We start from the raw sequence: 6,000 nt of genomic DNA, 5'->3' as shown, positions 1-6,000 counted from the left end.
TACGAATTTATCCTATATTGTTCTTGCTAAGTTACTACTGTTGTCATCACTGTTACACTTGCTACAAAATACTACTATCATTGTTACTGTTATCGTTGCTATTGTTACTACTATCAAAACTATCATATTACTTTGCTACTGATCACTTTGCTACAGATAATTAATCTCCAGGTGTGGTTGAATTGACAACTCAGCTGCTAATACCTTCAAATATTCTTTGGCTCCCCTTGTGTTGAATCTATAAATTTGGGTTGAATACTCTACCATCAAAAACGGTTGCGATCCCCTATACTTGTGGGTTATCATGTGCTTGTTTTGATGATTCTATGGTTTTCTTTGATGAGTTTTTGCCATAGAAAAGTTTGAATACAGTAATGCAAGAATAAAATATGAATTGGTTTGATACAGTGCTTATAGTAGTGATTTGCTTTCTTATACTAAAGGATCTCACGAAGGTTTTGTTTGAGTTTTGTGTGACTGAAGTTTTCAAGTTTTGGGTTATCTTACGATGGAGGAAGGAATAAGGAGTAAGAAGAGCCTAAGCTTGGGGATGCCCATGGCACCCCAAGTTATTATCCAAAGAGAAGCAAGCAACTAAGCTTGGGCATGCCCCCGAGTGGCATCCCCTCTTTCTTCTATTGACCATCGGTATTTTACTCGAAGCCATATTTTTATTCGTCACATACTATGAGTTTTGCTTGGAGCGTCTTGTATGATATGAGTCTTTGCTTGTTTTTTTTTGCTTTTAAAGTCTTGAATCCTTGCTGGACACACCTATTTGAGAGAGCCAAAAATATGCCATGACTTGTTAGAATTGCTCTCTATGCTTCACTTAAATTTTTATGAGCTATGGATTTGCTCTAGTGCTTCACTTATATCTTTTTTAGAACGGTGTGCTTAGTTATTTTTGAAGAAATGCTCTCTTGCTTCACTTAGATTTACTTGAGAGTTATTAAATTTTCAAGAAACTCTCTCCTGCTGCACTTAAATTATTTTGAGAGAAAGAAAAATTATGCTCATGACCTTCACTTATATTTGTTTGAGCTTATCAAAAGTAACACATGAAAATTAGTCCCAAAGTGATAGATATCCAAGAAGGATATAATAAAAACTTTCATGAAGATCATTGAACAAAATAAACTTGAGTCCTTGTAATAGTTTTGAGATATGATGATGTGATATGTGAGTCATGTTGATGAGTAATTATGCTTTAGTAAGAATATTGGTGTTAAGGTTTGTGATTCCCTATGCAAGCATGAAAGTCAGTAGTCATGCAATGAAATTACATCCTACTTGTGGTGCATTATTCGGTGTTAATTATGCTTAGTGCTCGCTTATGAGATTATTCGTTTCTTGGTTGGTCGCTTCTCAATCTTTTGCTAGCCTTCATTCTACACTAAGTATGATCACTACTTATGCATCCAAAATCCTTTAAACCAGTTTTGCCACATGAATCCACTATATCTACCTATATGCGGTATTCTTTTGCCTTTAGCAAATTTCTATGTGCCATCTCTAATTTTCAAAATAAACTTCTCTTTTGTGTGTTCGTACCGCTCGCGAGGCGGTGAGGGGTGGCTAATATTTTCCATGCTAGATGTATTATTCTCACGATGAGTGTTTATTCATTTGTCATTGCACGAGAGTAAGGCAAAGGTATTAGGGATGCCCAGTCCCGAAATGAAAAATGAATTTACTTTATGTTATCAAATAATAAATTCCTTGGAAAGTGTTAGTATGGAAGGCAACCATGGATTCGGCTAGCCATGGAAAGTGAAAGTATGGTGGAAAAGGAATAAACTTTATTTTCTGTTTGGGAACCGCCTATGATATATTTAGCATGGAAAGTGTTGGGAACTCTAAGTCGTTTTCGTTGGTGGGAAAGGCACACCTCCCAAAATGTTTTTATCTCTAAGTTTTTCCTTTGAGCTCTGGCACCTCTACAAATCCCTACTTCCCTCCGCGAAGGGCCTTTCTTTTACTTTATGCAATTTTTATTTTGAATTTGAGTCTCCATCTTCTCTTATAAAAGCACCAACTAGGAGGCACTATGATCGTACTTGAGTATTGGGTGTAGCTAATATGCGAGTGTGTTTCATGAATGGATCAATGATTGAGCGTGATGGGCTAGGGATAACTTATTTTAGCGTTGATATTTGGAAAGACATGGATGCTTGTTGATATGCTTGAGTATTTAAATCTCATGTCAAAACTAGACTATTGCTTTGAATCATATAAAATTCCAAATGTCCATGCTATAGAGAAAAGAATATGATATGGCATGTTAGGCAGCATTCCACATCAAAAATTCTGTTTTTATCACTTACCTACTCGAGGACGAGCAGGAGTTAAGCTTGGGGATGCTGATACGTCTCCAACGTATCTATAATTTTTTATTGTTCCATGTTGTTATATTATCATTCTTAAATGTTTTATAATCATTTTATAGTCATTTCATATCATTTTTTGGTACTAACTTATTGACATAGTGCCAACTGCCAGTTGCTGTTTTCTACATGTTTCTTACATCACAGGAAATCAATACTAAACGGAGTCCAAACGCAGCGAAACTTTTTGGAGATTTTTTTGGACCAGGAGACATCCAATGGATCGAAGAAGCACCTGGGGGTGCTCCAAGGGGAGCACAACCCACTAGGGCGCGCCAGGAGGCCCAGGCCTGCCCTGGTGGATTGTGCCCACCTCGGGTGCCTCCTGAACCGACTCTTTGCTCTATAAATACCCCAATATTCCAGAAACCCTAGGGGAGTCGACGAAAATCAATTCCAGCCGTCGCAGAGTCCAGAACCACCAGATCCAATCTAGACACCATCACGGAGGGGTTCACCACTTCCATTGGTGCCTCTCCGATGATGCGTGAGTAGTTCTTTGTAGACCTACGGGTCCGTAGTTAGTAGCTAGATGGCTTCCTCTCTCTCTCTTTTTATTATCAATACAATGGTCTCTTGGAGATCCATATGATGTAACTCTTTTTGCGGTGTGTTTGTTGGGATCGGATGAACTTTGAGTTTATGATCAGATCTATCTTTTTATCCATGAAAGTCATTTGAGTCTTCTTTGATCTCTTATATGCATGATTGCTTATAGCCTCGTATTTCTTCTCCGATATTTGGGTTTTGTTTGGCCAACTTGATCTATTTATCTTGCAATGGGAAGAGGTGCTTTGTAGTGGGTTCGATCTTATGGTGCTTGATCCCAGTGACAGAGGGGAACCGACACGTATGTATCATTGCTACTAAGGATAAAACGATGGGGTCTATTTCTACATAAATAGATCTTGTCTTCATCATGTCATCGTTCTTATTGCATTACTATGTTTCTCCATGAACTTAATACACTAGATGCATGTTGGATAGCGGTCGATGTGTGGAGTAATAGTAGTAGATGCAGGCAGGAGTCGGTCTACTAATCTTGGACGTGATGCCTATATAATGATCATTGTCTGGATATCGTCATGATTATTTGAAGTTCTATCAATTGCCCAACAGTAATTTGTTTACCCACTGTTTGCTATTTTCTCGAGAGAAGCCACTAGTGAAACCTACGGCCCCCGGGTCTCTTTCTCATATTATTTTCCTTTGCGATCTATTTTATTTGCCTTTTATTTTCAGATCTATTAAACCAAAAATACAAAAATACCTTGCTGCAATTTATTTTATTTGGCGTTCGATCTATCAATATTTACAACTCTCCCACGTCTGTTTGCGTATCTTGGCGCCGCTACCTGAAAGGGATTGACAACCCCTTTTTCACGTCGGGTTGCGAGTATTTGTTATTTGTGTGCAGGTGTTGCTTACATTGTGTTGCTTGGTTCTCCTACTGGTTTGATAACCTTGGTTTCATCACTGAGGGAAATACCTACCGCTGTTGTGCTGCATCATCCCTTCCTCTTTGGGGAAATACTGGCGTAGCTTCAAGCCGCATCAGGTTGCTATAAACACTAGTAAAGTACACATCAATAACATGTATATCAAATATACCTTTGTTCACTTTGTCATCCTTCTTATCCGCCAAGTATCTTGGGCAGTTCCACTTCCAGTGACCATTTCCTTTGCAGTAGAAGCACTCAGTTTCAGTCTTGGGTCTAGCTTTGAGCTTCTTCATGGGAGTGGAAACTTTCTTGCCATTCTTTTTGAAGTTTCCCTTTCTTTCCCTTTTTTCTTGAAACTAGTGGTCTTGTCAACCATCAACACTTGATGTTATTTCTTGATTTCTACCTTCGCTGATTTCAGCATCGCGAAGAGCTTGGGAATCGTTTTTGTCATCCCTTGCATATTATAGGTCATCACGAAGTTCTAGTAACTTGGTGATAGTGACTAGAGAACTCTGTCAATCACTATCTTATCTGGAAGATTAACTCCCACTTGATTCAAGCGATTGTAGTACCCAGACTTTTTGAGCACATGCTCACTAGCTGAGCTATTCTCCTCCATCTTGTAGGCAAAGTACTTGTCAGAGGTCTCATACCTCTCGACACGGGCATGAGTCTGAAATACCAATTTCAGCTCTTGGAACATCTCATATGCTCCATGGCGTTCAAAACGTCTTTGCAGCCCCAAATATAAGCCGTAAAGTATGGCACACTAAACTATTAAGTAGTCATCACACTGAGCTTGCCAAACGTTTATAACGTCTGTATCCGCTCCTGCAATAGGTCCGTCACCTAGCGGTGCATCAGGACATAATTCTTCTGTGTAGCAATGAGGATAATTCTCAGATCACGGACCCAGTCCGCATCATTGCTACTATCATCTTTCAATTTAGTTTTCTCTAGGAACATATCAAAAATAAAACATGGGAGCTATACGCGAGCTATTGATCTACAACATAGATATGCAAATACTATCAGGACTAAGTTCATGATAAATTAAGTTCAATTAATCATATTACTTATGAACTCCCACTTAGATAGACATCCCTTGAGTCATCTAAATGATCACGTGATCCATATCAACTAAACCAGGTCCGATCATCACGTGAGATGGAGTAGTTTTCAATGGTGAACATCTCTATGTTGATCATATCTACTATATGATTCATGTTCGACCTTTCGGTCTCCAGTGTTCCGAGGCCATGTCTGTACATGCTAGGCTCGACAAGTTTAACCCGGGTATTCCGCATGTGCAAAACTGTCTTGCACCTGTTGTATGTGAACGTAGAGCCTATCACACCCGATCATCATGTGGTGTCTCAGCACGACGAACTGTCGCAACGGTGCATACTCAGGGAGAACACTTATACCTTGAAATTTTAGTAAGGGATCATCTTATAATGCTACCGCCGTACTTAGCAAAATAAGATGCATAAAAGATAAACATCACATGCAATCAAAATATGTGACATGATATGGCCATCATCATCTTGTGCCTTTGATCTACCTCTCCAAAGCATCGTCATGATTTCCATCGTCACCGGCTTGACACCTTGATCTCCATCGTAGCGGCGTTGTCGTCTCGCCAACTATTGCTTCTACAACTATTGCTAACGCATAGAGATAAAGTAAAGCAATTACATGGCGTTTGCATTTCATACAATAAAGCGACAACCTTAAGGCTCCTGCCAGTTGCCGATAACTTTTACAAAACATGATCATCTCATACAATAACGTATATCACATCATGTCTTGACCATATCACATCACAACATGCCCAGCAAAAACAAGTTAGACGTCCTCTACTTTGTTGTTGCAAGTTTTACGTGGCTGCTATGGGCTTCTAGTAAGAACCGTTCTTACCTATGCATCAAAACCACAACGGTGTTTCGTCAAGTTTGCTGTTTTAAACTTCAACAAGGACCGGCCATAGTCAAATTCGATTTAACTAAGTTGGAGAAACAGACACCCGCCAGCCACCTTTATACAATACTAGTTGCATGTCTGTCGGTGGAATCGGTCTCATGAACGTGGTCATGTAAGGTTGGTCCAGGCCGCTTCATCCAACAATACCGCCGAATCAAAATAAGACGTTGGTGGTAAGTAGTATG

Source organism: Triticum aestivum, chromosome 4D, assembly GCF_018294505.1.
Source record: "Triticum aestivum cultivar Chinese Spring chromosome 4D, IWGSC CS RefSeq v2.1, whole genome shotgun sequence".
NCBI lineage: Eukaryota > Viridiplantae > Streptophyta > Magnoliopsida > Poales > Poaceae > Triticum > Triticum aestivum.
Note: the sequence above shows the minus strand (reverse complement) of the source record.